Raw genomic sequence first — 13,417 nt, forward strand, 5'->3', positions numbered from 1 at the left:
TATGGCTGAGTAATATTCGTGTGTGTGTGTGTGTGTGTGTGTGTGTGTGTGTGTATCTTCTTTATCCATTCATCTATCGGTGGACACTTAGTTTGCTTCCATATTTTGGCTATTGTAAATAATGCTGCAGTGAACACTGGTGTGCATGTGTCTTTTCGAATTTGTGTTTTTTCTTTGAGTAAATACCCAGAAGTGAAATCACTGGATCATATGGCAATTCTGTTTTTAATTTTTTGAGGAATCTCTGTACAATTTTCTGTAGTAGCTGCACCAGTTTACAATCCTACCAACAGTGCACGAGAGTTCCCTTTTCTCTCATTCTCACCATAAAGACACTTGCTACTTCTTGACTTTTTGATGATAGCCGTTCTGACAGGTATGAGATGGTATATCATTGTGGTTTTGATTTACATTTCCCTGATGATTAGTGATGTTGAGCATCTTTTCATGTGCCTGTTGGCCATTTGTATATCTTCTTGGAAGAATGTCTATTCAGGTCCTTTGCCCATTTTTTAATCAGGTTGTTTGTTTTTTGATGTTGTGTTGTATGAATTCTTTGTATATTTGGGGTATTAACCCCTTACCTGATGTTGTTTGCAAATGTCTTCTCCTATTCATAGGCTGCCTTTTTGTTTTGTTGATCGTTTCCTTCACTGTGCAAAGGCTTTTTTTTAGTTTGATGTACTGTAGTTCCATTTGTTTATTTTGCTTTTGTTTCCCTTGCCTGAGGAGACAGATCCAAAAAAAATTGCTAAGACCAAGGTCAGAGAGTGTACTGCCTATGTTTTCTTCTAGGAGCTTTTGGTTTCAGGTCTTACATTTAACTCTTTAATCCATTTTGAGTTTATTTTTGTATATGGTGTAAGAAAGTGGCCCACTTTCAGTCTTTTGCAGGTAGCGGTCCAGTTTTCCCCACACATTGACAAGACTGTCTTTTCCCCATTGTGTATTCTTACCTTCTTTGTCATAGATTAATTGACCATATAAAAAGATGTGGATTGGGTGTGTGTGTGTGTGTGTGTGTGTGTATGTGTGTATTAATTGTTAGTGATTGGAATATGCTGTGTTTGCTCTAATGATATTGTTGGCTTAATGAAAATGACTTACACTAGCTGTTATAAAGAGAGCTGCACTGTTAACTGACTCAGAAAACCAAATCCACTCTGTTTACTGACTCCAAAGTACTAGTCAGCATTTCCCCAACTTGCTTGATGATAAGAATCACCTGAGGTACTTTTAAAGCTACAGATCACGCCTCTAGAAATTTTGATTCAGTGAATGCTGAGTTAGGGCCCAGGAATCAGTCTCCCTCCCTCCCTCCCGCCCGGCAGACACTCCTGTATTTATACCTCTGCCCAATGTCGTCCACCATTGGTTGAGCCAGGTGATCCTGCGTTGCTGTTCCCTGTATGTAGGTTCACCTTTGCCTGGTTATTTCACTTACCTATGTTAATTTTTTCCCAAATGCTCTAATGTATTAATCCCATTCATATCAGTAACATTATCTCTGGGCTCAAATGTATCACTTCCATTTTTTATTGGAGCCCCGCACCACCTTCCTCCTGCCTTTACTGCTTCCTGTCACTATCATTCAGGAACTGACCTTTACTCTCCTCCTGGGCTGGCCCCCATGCCATCCCATTTCTTGGCTCACATCTTACATCCCAAGAAGTATCTGAAAGACTTTATTTTGCCCACAAACTTGTTTGATTGTTTGGAAGTGTAATCGAGTCCCAGGTTAGAAATAATTTTCCCTCAGAGTTTTGAAGCCCTCGTTGTACTTCCCGGTGTCTGTAAGTGTCCTGGAGGTGTGGTGGTTCACACCTTTTCTACAAAACCTTGTTTTGTTGGTTTGGTTTTTCTTTTCTCCCTCACTGGAAGTTTGAGGATATTCTCTCTCTCCCTGGTGGTCTGGAGTTTCATGATGATGTACCCTGGTGCAGGTATTTCATCATCGACTATTCTGAGTGCTCAGTGGACCCTTTCATTCTGGAAATTCATGTCCTTCAATCCTGGGACATTTTCTTCTATGATTCTTGTGATCTTTCTCCCGATCTTTTCTTTTCCTTTGATCATTTTTCATAATATCCATTCTTGTCATATGGATATGACAGCTTTAATGAGAGCCCATTATAGTTTTCAGTTTCCTGCTCTCCACATTGGAGCAGGTTTGAGATCTATTGCCAGAATGAATGCGATAAGAACTTAGCGTTTCACCACAGCTCTGTAGACCCCACTAAGGCATGTCCATGGGGACCTGGAGGGTCCAGCCCTCTCCTCACTTCCTCCCGGTTCCCCCATCACCCCAACTTGCCCACTGGCCTCAGTCACTGCAGTGCACTGCTTCTCTCTTTCTTCTGCTCTAGAAACATGCTCTGCTGCTCTTTGCGTGAATCCACAAGTACTTAATATTTTAAAAAGTTAATTTTACTAAGACGCTAAGGTAAATGAAGGAAGAAAAGTTAAAAAAAAAAAAAACAAAAAACCCCGAAGGGGATTTACGTATAAGAAAACGTGTGGTGTAAAAGCAGGGGCAAACTCTTAAGAATACAGTTTTTTTGAATTGATGTCAACATGAAACCAGGATGCTTACACTTGCTCCAAGAGTTCCTCCTCAAAATTGCTTTTCTCCACAGAACCAAATGGGATCACTTGTTCTTTCTACTTCGCTGTACCCTAAACGTATTCCCGGGTGCCTACATGCAACCTGTTCGTTTTCTCAGAAAGCAGAAGTGCTTTCCCCGACTACCTCTGCCCCCATGCATTGTCCCCACCTCGGGGCCCAGGCCATCCAGCCCTCTTGTCTCTCCCTGTGACTCCTCAGTCTTGCATTGACCTCCTTCGCTCTTTATGAAAGTATGTTTTTAGGTCTCCCTAACCTGTTTTTCTCTCATCTATCTTTTTTCCTTAATTATTTTCACTGGCCACTTTTTAAGTCTGATGCCGCCTGCTCTGCAAAGCAATGCTTTTAAAGCTGTTTCTTCTAAGTCAGCCTAGTCTTTCTAGCTCTGGTGGGCCTCTGTGGCAGATAATAACCTCTTTTTGGAGCTTTAAGATTCTTGTTTCAGGTCTAAACAATGCTTTCATCCCTCAGTTCATTTACAGATCAAAGAGAATATTTTTCAGTTAATTTTTTATTAGGAAGAAATCCAAATACCCTGAAAGGAATATCAGCTAGTTTACAGTTACAAGCTTAGCCACTTTCCTACATTCCCACTGGTCCATCATTCTCTTGTTCTTAAGGGATTACTGAGATTGGTCCAGGAAAGGTACTTGCAAGAACTTTCCTAAAGTAGATGACAGTTCTTTCAAAATCAATAAATACTTGTGTTAGTGCTTGAGACAGAAAGAAGGAAATAATCACCTGTAATCCTATCTCCCAGAGATTATTTCTGCCATTCAGAGACCTCCAACACATGATAAGGAGCAGGTTTTTGAACTGTTTTGATCTTTAAGTTTGAAATAGGACTGTCTAAAAGTATGTTTGAGTTTTGAAGGGCTGTAATGAAACTTCTGAGTAGGTATCTCATGGGTCTGAAACACAGGAGGGATCTGAGCTGAAGACACAGATTTGGGAGCCATTAGCATTTAGTTGGCCTCGTAAACCACTGGAGTAAGTGGGGTGGGGAGAGCAGGGAGTAGGTAACGTGGTTAAACTGGAGAGCCTCAGGTGGTGCTGTGAAGACAGTCCACATTCAGGGAGTGGGCAGAGGAAGAGGAGCTCTCCCTACGGGGTTGGGAGGAAGGCCAGGAAAACACAGTGTCCACGGGAGATGAGGATGGGATTAAGTGTCAGGTGCTTCTGAGAGGTAAAGGAAGATAAGTCCGAACTATTTCATTGAATTTTGCCATAATGGTCAGTACATGTTTACAGTTCCGTTGCCCCTAAAAGATGGAGACTTTTCAAGGGTTTGGCCCTTAAGGGTATGACGTTAGTCATCTCTGGTGAGACAGTATTGAGTTGTGTCTCTACAACGTGGACTCTGGCATCAGCATCCCGTATCTACTATGTAATAAATAGCCATGTGACCACTAGCGAGTTACTTAACATCTCTGTGCTTCCGTTATCTGTGATATCTGTGACATGTGATGGTGATGGTGTCTGCTTCATAGAGGAGTGAACGTTGTAAAGCGCAGAAAACAGTGCCTGGCTCACTGTAAACACTACAATGGTGTTTGTTGGAGGTGAACTGGATGCGGTAATAGTATCACTTTTAGCCCAATGCCTGGCATTTAACAGGTATTTTAACATGAAAATTCAACAACTTGTGACTGCAAAGCAATGGATTTGCTGTGACTAATACAGTTCCAGTCATTTTAAACTCTACCAGCATATACAGAATATAATCGTGCCAGGCCAGAGGAAGAACTCAGGGGACTGAGAATTCGCTGCATGTAGCTTTGAAACTGTGTAAAACTCAGATAGGGACTTGAACCCATGTGCCGAGACTTGAACCCAACCTAAATCCTGATTGGGACTGAACCCAGCCAAAACCCAAGGTCTTCCAACTGAGATCACACACCAGGTTTCAGGACTTAATGAAGTTCAGGTTCTTGATGTCTCATTGCAGAAAGAATTCAGTGAGAGACAAAGTGATAGGTAGGAAGTGGATTTACTTAGAGAGAAGCACTCCACAGAGTGTGGGCCATCTCAGAAGGCGAGAAACGCACCGGGGCATGGGGGTTGTCAGTTTTTATAGGGGTGGGTAATTTCATAGGCTAATGAGTGGGAGGAGTATTCCAGCTATTTCAGGAAGGGGCGGGGATTTCCAGGAATGGGGCCACCATCCACCTTTTGATCCTTATGGTCAGCCTTGGAACTGTCATGGTGCCTGTGGGTGTGTCATTTCGCTTGCTGATGTGTTACAGTGAGTGTATACTGGGGCTCAAGGTGTAGTGGAAGTCGACTTGTCCGCCATCTTGGACCCATTTGGTTTAAATCAGTTTATGTCATGTCCTCAGGCTATGTTATTCTTTCAAAGGTTGTGCCCTGCCCCCTTCCCTCCTGTTTCATTCCCCCCTCAGAGATTTTAGTCCCATATTCTTATGGGAAGCAGAAGGGTGATGGTTCCTCCTCTCTAACTGCTTCAAGGCTGAGTAGGGGCATCGACCCTGCCTGTCAGGGAGTAAAAACCTCTGGATGCCTGATCTAGGGGCCCCAGGGGCAGGACAGCTCCTTGTTTTAAGTCAGTATAGGCTGGAGTCCTCGCATAGTCATCATCTTGGTATAGAACTGTTGTAACGGCTTCCATAGCCTTTCTATGAATCTCCTTGATGATGAAGCACTTTTTGTAACAGCATCAGAGTACAAAAATATCTATACATGGTAAAAGACTTAAACGGCATGGTTACACATCAATTACAGTGTAATCGATAAAGAAACTTCGTTACAATAACCAGAATTAGGAATGATTACATTTAACTTAACATACCAAATAATCCTAGTTACATATTTCTCTTTAAGATGCCTCAGGGCCCCTCTAAAGTACCCCAAAAGTTACCTGGAAATCAAAAGAAACTTAATTAAAATTTGATATTTGGGAAGTTTGTCAAAAAGTTTACAAACACCTGGTCAAATAAGATCATAGGTCACTGTGAGACAATATTTATTTCTTAACCAAAGTTACAAAAGCTCTCAAAAGTAAATACAGATCACTTAAAGGCAAAGAAACTCACACTATCGCTTATTAAAAGCAGCATTTCAAGAAAACTTTGGAGGGAGAAACCGAATCTAGTCTTGTCCCAGCCCACTCCCAACAAAATTCTTTTATGCAACTAAACTTAATCCAATCTCAGAGAATCTTGATCATGCACAACTTTTTTCAGTTTTTTTTCTCATTCCTCCCACATTCTTTTACTGAAAACATGCATGTTACTTTCCTTAAAAATGTTTTTTTTCACATTGAGTTACTTTTCTTGTTGACAGATTTATAACAGATAGAATAAGGTTTTATTTGACTTCTAGTAAAGCTAGGTACAAAAGAAGTACTATACTCAACATTGATGATTTTAAAGACATGCCTATATTAATCAAACCAACAAGTTTAAGCCACCTTCAATACTAGATATCAGTTTAGTACTGAATATTTTCCAGATGACATGTACCTGAAATTTATTCTGGCCATTTTATTTTCTATTTCTGGGTATTTACATAAGTGCTTAATTTTTTTAAAGCCAATTAAGTAGAGCTCTTTTATGAATTAATTTTTGGTAGTACCGTACACCTACAACACACGTATAGATACATATGAACACACAAACACAAAGACCTCGTAGTTCCCATTCCAAAGTTTCAGTCCTGAGACAGGTACACCATAAAACCCGTCAGTTACAAGAGGTTGGACTCAAATTTGGCTTCTGGCAGATGGAACAAATCAAGGTCACTAACCTAAACCCTTTTTACTAGTGTTTACAGAAAAGACACTTAAGATTTCTATATATCCTTGACCAGTCAAGTTCTAAATTACTTGACCCTCTTTTGATATTGAAGGACTGACATACCCATTCACCTATGTTGGAAAGTTTTACTTTTCCTTGTTTAGCTTAGGGGAGAAGGCCTCTTCCACAATTCCTATCAGGGTCTGAATATCAGCTATGGTCAGTTTAGTCAGAGCAGTGGCCTCCTGTTTTGGTAATCTACTTACAAGCATTTTTGAGGATCTCCCCTAGGTTTAAGAAATTTGTACCTTATATTTAGATACTGTATAACCCTTTTTACTTAATAATCACCGGCTGGATATCTTTGGCCAAGCCCGGAACCTCAATATTCCACATTCCAGGGTCTACTAAGCCTTCTATTTTAGCTTCAGATTTTATCTGTTCTTTTTTGCTTTTTGTTAGAACCATTTGGTGATGAGGGTGGTTCCCTTGCCCCTCGAGAAACAGAGTGGCCCCTAACTTAGTTCATACATCTCTTCCTATTAGAGGGATGGGACAGTCAGGCACAAACAGAAAGGAATGTAAAAACAGCTGGCCATTGATCTTGCACAAAAGGCGTTCCAGGAAAGTGCCCATGTCTCTTCCCTGACAACCCCATCACGTATTCCTTATGATTGCTAAGGTTTCCAGTCCTTTGGGTTAAGACTGAGAAGGTTGTACCAGTGTCGATAAGAAATTCTGTCAAGTGGCCTGCCACATCGATGACCGCCGGAGGCTCTACATTAGTTACATCGATGGTATCTCTAGGCAGAGCCACTTTTGGCCTTGTCCCCCTTAGTCTTCTGATTGCAAAACCATCAATGGCCGAGGGGTCCCCGTCGCTCTCTGGCATCTGGGGCGTTCCTTCTTCCAGTGCCTGGCTGTTTGCAATGGGCACATCGATCTCAGTCCTCCCTCCGGTGCCCCTTTTGTCCACACAGGGTACACTGGCCTTGTGTGGGGACCCGTGGGCCTTGTGGTCTGCCAAGGCCGGATTGGTCCAGAAAAGCCGGCTTCCTCTTTGGTGGTCTCTGAACGAACAAAGCCACTGCAGTCATTCGGCCTTTTGCATATTTCTCTGGGAGCGTTCAGCCTTTTGGGCCATATCCCTATTACTGAAAACCAAATAAGCCAATTGGAACAAGTCATTCATTGGAGTCTGAGGACCAGCAGTTGCTTTCTGAATTTTGTGCCTGATGTCTGGGGCAGACTAGGCTATGAAATGCATAGCCAAAAGGGCCTGTACCTCGGGGGAGGAGGGATCCACGTTCATTTGGGATCCACGGCTCTGTAGGGTGGGCCAGTGAAAATGCCCTCTGTGTCTTCCTAGACTTATCCCTCCCGAGCTACACACCCCTTGAATTCCTTTTGGGTTCCCTTGCCTAGATACAAGGCCATGAAAATTTGACCATAGGTTACTTCACTCCATTTTAAATTTCCTAACTCATATGGTGGCCAAACCTGATTACATAACCTACTAAGTTTTTTCCTTTTAATTTCTGTTGTCCAAATCTTTCCCACTCCTGGAATATATGGCCCGGAGGGGTATTGGTTGAGATTGATGCAGCCTGACCCATTTCAGACGAGCCTGAGGTGACGTCTCTATCTCCCAAGCTATCCAGAATTCCACTCTTAAGTCAAAATCCACCGTGCAATTTAGTCAAGATTTGCACTTACAATTTTAGATACTATCGCTTCCAAGGTAGTCTCCCAACCAGGTGTTAGAGCCCCAGATGTCACAAAGAAACGGCACAGAAGACGTCCCCAACAGTGTTGACGATGAACGGGAGTTGGTCTAGATATAAGTTGGGAATAAAGGGTCAGTATTTGTAAGGGTCAGAGGGAGGGGAGTAAGAGCAATAAAAAGCACACCTAGGGGCTTCCCTGGTGGCGCAGTGGTTAAGAATCCGCCTGCCAATGCAGGGGACATTGGTTCGTGCCCCGCTCCGGGAAGATCCCACATGCCGTGAAGCGGCTAGGCCCGTGAGCCACAACTACTGAGCCTGTGCGTCTGGAGCCTGTGCTCCGCAACGGGAGAGGCCACGACAGTGAGAGGCCCGCGCTCGGCGATGAAGAGTGGCCCCTGCTCGCCGCAACTAGAGAAAGCCCTCGCACAGAAACGAAGACCCAACACAGCCAAAAATTAATTAATTAATTAATTAATTAATTTTTTTAAAAAAAGTACACCATGGTGGTCACACAGGTCTTCTGGGGTTAACAGAAGAAAGAAAGAAATAGAGCAGGAATGAACAAGAATGCAAGAATGTAAGAGAGAAACCTGAGTTAAGGAGAAAAATTCAGAGATCAACAATTCTGTTCTGGACCTGCTGTTGGATGTGCATAAGTATACAGGGTTGACCCGCCGGTCAAAATGGAGCAGACATCGGCAGAGCGTCCCCCCCAGTATGGCTGGCTCATGGCATCCCACGGGCCTCTTTAAGACTGAGACCTAACTCTCAACATTTTCTTACCTTATCACTGTTTCTTCGTGGTCGCTAGTTGAAACTGTGCACCTCAGATTGGGACTTGAACCCACATGCCAGGACTCCAACCTGGCCAAAACCCAGATTGGGACTTGAACCCACGTGGCCGTGACTCGAACCCAGCCAAAACCCACAGTCCTCCAACTGAGATCACACACCTGGTTTCAGGACTTAATGAAGCTCAGGTTCTTGATGTCTCATTGTGGAAAGAATTCAGTGAGAGAAAAACTGACAGGTAAGAAGTGGATTTATTTAGAGAGAAACACGCTCCACAGACAGAGTGTGGGCCATCTCAGAAGGTGAGAAAGGCACCAGGGTATGGGGTTGTCAGTTTTTATAAGGGTGGGTAATTTCATAGGCTAATGAGTGGGAGGAGTATTCAAGCTATTTCAGGAAGGGGCGGGGATTTCCAGGAATTGGGCCACCACCCAGTTTTTTTTTTTTTTTAATAAATTTATTTATTTTTAGCTGTGTTGGGTCTTCGTTGCTGTGTGCGGGCTTTCTCTAGTTGTGGCGAGCAGGGACTACTCTTCGTTGCGGTGCGCGGTCTTCTCACGCGGTGGCTTCTCTTGCTGTGGAGCACAGGCTCTAGGCGCGTGGGCTTCAGTAGTTGTGGCACGTGGGCTCAGTAGTGGTGGCTCGCGGGCTCTAGAGCACGGGCTCAGTAGTTGTGGCTCGCGGGCTCTAGAGCACAGGCTCAGTAGTTGTGGCGCACTGGCTTAGTTGCTACACGGCATGTGGGATCTTCCTGGACCACGGCTCGAACCTGTGTCCCCTTCATTGGCAGGCAGATTCTCAACCACTGCACCACCAGGGAAGCCCAACCACCCAGTTTTTGATCCTTATGGTCAGCCTTGGAACTGTCATGGTGCCTGTGGGTGTGTCATTTAGCTTGCTGATGTATTACAGTGAGTGTATACTGGGGCTCAAGGTGTAGTGGAAGTTGACTTGTCCACCATCTTGGACCCATTTGGTTTAAATCAGTTTATGTCATGTCCTGAGGCTATGTTATTCTTTCAAAGGTTGTGCCCTGCCCCCTTCCCTCCTGTTTCATTCCCCCCTCAGAGATTTTAGTCCCATATTCTTATGGGAAGCAGAAGGGTGATGGTTCCTCCTCTCTAACTGCTTCAAGGCTGAGTAAGGGCGTCAACCCTGCCTGTCAGGGAGTAAAAACCTCTGGATGCCTGATCTAGGGGCCCCAGGGGCAGGACAGCTCCTTGTTTTAAGTCAGTATAGGCTGGAGTCCTCGCATAGTCATCATCTTGGTATAGAACTGTTGTAACGGCTTCCATAGCCTTTCTATGAATCTCCTTGATGATGAAGCACTTTTTGTAACAGCATCAGAGTACAAAAATATCTATACATGGTAAAAGACTTAAACGGCATGGTTACACATCAATTACAGTGTAATCGATAAAGAAACTTCGTTACAATAACCAGAATTAGGAATGATTACATTTAACTTAACATACCAAATAATCCTAGTTACATATTTCTCTTTAAGATGCCTCAGGGCCCCTCTAAAGTACCCCAAAAGTTACCTGGAAATCAAAAGAAACTTAATTAAAATTTGATATTTGGGAAGTTTGTCAAAAAGTTTACAAACACCTGGTCAAATAAGATCATAGGTCACTGTGAGACAATATTTATTTCTTAACCAAAGTTACAAAAGCTCTCAAAAGTAAATACAGATCACTTAAAGGCAAAGAAACTCACACTATCGCTTATTAAAAGCAGCATTTCAAGGAAACTTTGGAGGGAGAAAGCAAATCCAGACTTGTCCCAGCCCACTCCCAACAACATTCATTTATGGAACTAAATTGAATCCAGTCTTAGAAAATCTTGATCATGCACAACTTTTTTCAGTTTTTTTTTTCCTCATTCCTCCCACCTTCTTTTACTGAAAACATACATTTTACTTTCCTTAAAAGTTTTTTTTTTTCACATTGAGTTACTTTTCTTGTTGACAGATTTATAACAGATAGAATAAGGTTTTATTTGACTTCTAGTAAAGCTAGGTACAAAAGAAGTACTATACTCAACATTGATGATTTTAAAGACATGCCTATATTAATCAAACCAACAAGTTTAAGCCACCTTCAATACTAGATATCAGTTTAGTACTGAATATTTTCCAGATGACATGTACCTGAAATTTATTCTGGCCATTTTATTTTCTATTTCTGGGTATTTACATAAGTGCTTAATTTTTTTAAAGCCAATTAAGTAGAGCTCTTTTATGAATTAATTTTTGGTAGTACCGTACACCTACAACACACGTATAGATACATATGAACACACAAACACAGAGACCTTGTAGTTCCCATTCCAAAATTTCAGTCCTGAGACAGGTACACCATAAAACCCGTCAGTTACAAGAGGTTGGACTCAAATTTGGCTTCTGGCAGATGGAACAAATCAAGGTCACTTACCTAAACCCTTTTTACTAGTGTTTACAGAAAAGACACTTAAGATTTCTATTTATCCTTGACCAGTCAAGTTCTAAATTACTTGACCCTCTTTTGATATTGAAGGACTGACATACCCATTCACCTATGTTGGAAAGTTTTACTTTTCCTTGTTTAGCTTAGGGGAGAAGGCCTCTTCCACAATTCCTATCAGGGTCTGAATATCAGCTATGGTCAGTTTAGTCAGAGCAGTGGCCTCCTGTTTTGGTAATCTACTTACAAACATTTTTGAGGATCTTCCCCTAGGTTTAAGAAATTCCCCTTAAGTTACATGTAACTTAAGGGTTACATATTTAGACACTATGTAACCCTTTTTACTTAATAATCACCGGCTGGATATCTTTGGCCAAGCCCGGAACCTCAATATTCCACATTCCAGGGTCTACTAAGCCTTCTATTTTAGCTTCAGATTTTATCTGTTCTTTTTTGCTTTTTGTTAGAACCATTTGGTGATGAGGGTGGTTCCCTTGCCCCTCGAGAAACAGAGTGGCCCCTAACTTAGTTCATACATCTCTTCCTATTAGAGGGATGGGACAGTCAGGCACAAACAGAAAGGAATGTAAAAACAGCTGGCCATTGATCTTGCACAAAAGGCGTTCCAGGAAAGTGCCCATGTCTCTTCCCTGACAACCCCATCACGTATTCCTTATGATTGCTAAGGTTTCCAGTCCTTTGGGTTAAGACTGAGAAGGTTGTACCAGTGTCGATAAGAAATTCTGTCAAGTGGCCTGCCACATCGATGACCGCCGGAGGCTCTACATTAGTTACATCGATGGTATCTCTAGGCAGAGCCACTTTTGGCCTTGTCCCCCTTAGTCTTCTGATTGCAAAACCATCAATGGCCGAGGGGTCCCCGTCGCTCTCTGGCATCTGGGGCGTTCCTTCTTCCAGTGCCTGGCTGTTTGCAATGGGCACATCGATCTCAGTCCTCCCTCCGGTGCCCCTTTTGTCCACACAGGGTACACTGGCCTTGTGTGGGGACCCGTGGGCCTTGTGGTCTGCCAAGGCCGGATTGGTCCAGAAAAGCCGGCTTCCTCTTTGGTGGTCTCTGAACGAACAAAGCCACTGCAGTCATTCGGCCTTTTGCATATTTCTCTGGGAGCGTTCAGCCTTTTGGGCCATATCCCTATTACTGAAAACCAAATAAGCCAATTGGAACAAGTCATTCATTGGAGTCTGAGGACCAGCAGTTGCTTTCTGAATTTTGTGCCTGATGTCTGGGGCAGACTAGGCTATGAAATGCATAGCCAAAAGGGCCTGTACCTCGGGGGAGGAGGGATCCACGTTCATTTGGGATCCACGGCTCTGTAGGGTGGGCCAGTGAAAATGCCCTCTGTGTCTTCCTAGACTTATCCCTCCCGAGCTACACACCCCTTGAATTCCTTTTGGGTTCCCTTGCCTAGATACAAGGCCATGAAAATTTCACTCCATTTTAAATTTCCTAACTCATATGGTGGCCAAACCTGATTACATAACCTACTAAGTTTTTTCCTTTTAATTTCTGTTGTCCAAATCTTCCCAATCCCGGAATATATGGCCCAGAGGGGTATTGGTTGGGATTGATGAGGCCTGACCCATTTCAGACAAGCTTGAGGTGATGTCTCTATCTCCCAAGCTATCCAGAATTCCACTCTTAAGTCAAAATCCTCCACGCATTTTAGTCAAGATTTGCTCTTAACGATTTTAGATGATATCGCTTCTAAGGTAGTCTCCCAACCAGATGTTAGAGCCCCAGAAGTCACAAAGAAATGGCACAGAAGACGTCCCCAACAGTGTTGACGATGAGCGGGAGTTGGTCTAGATATAAGTTGGGAATAAAGGGTCAGCATTTGTAAGGGTCAGAGGGAGGGGAGTAAAAGCAATAAAAAGTACACTTTGGTGGTCACATAGGTTTCCTGGGGTTAACAGAAGAAAGAAAAAGAAAGGGGGAGAGAGAGAGAGAGAGAGGGAGGGAGGGAGGAAGGAAGGAAGAAATAGAGCAGGAATGAACAAGAATGCAAGAATGTAGGAGAAAAACCTCAGAGTCAAGGAGAAGAGTACAGAGAGTAA

General features: G+C 43.0%; 1 protein-coding gene and 1 long non-coding RNA gene across 7 annotated transcripts in view; one reads left to right on the forward strand and one right to left on the reverse strand.

Annotated features, from left to right (window-relative positions):
- FAM118B (family with sequence similarity 118 member B) overlaps window positions 1-13,417 on the forward strand; it is a 54,413-nt gene that overhangs the window by 6,473 nt on the left and 34,523 nt on the right. The gene's annotated exons all lie outside the window — the stretch shown is intronic.
- LOC130708826 (uncharacterized) lies at window positions 673-9,190 on the reverse strand. 3 transcript variants are annotated; one of them, XR_009009222.1, is made up of 3 exons: window positions 8,889-9,190; window positions 8,095-8,212; window positions 673-724 (listed from the first exon to the last, which is right to left on the reverse strand). It is a non-coding gene; the product is annotated as an uncharacterized LOC130708826 (long non-coding RNA). The 3 variants fall into 3 exon arrangements; XR_009009221.1 differs by lacking the exon at window positions 673-724 and adding an exon at window positions 5,349-5,501; XR_009009220.1 differs by lacking the exon at window positions 673-724 and adding an exon at window positions 7,306-7,532.

The sequence above is a fragment of the Balaenoptera acutorostrata genome, chromosome 9 (genome assembly GCF_949987535.1).
Source record: "Balaenoptera acutorostrata chromosome 9, mBalAcu1.1, whole genome shotgun sequence".
Lineage (NCBI taxonomy): Eukaryota > Metazoa > Chordata > Mammalia > Artiodactyla > Balaenopteridae > Balaenoptera > Balaenoptera acutorostrata.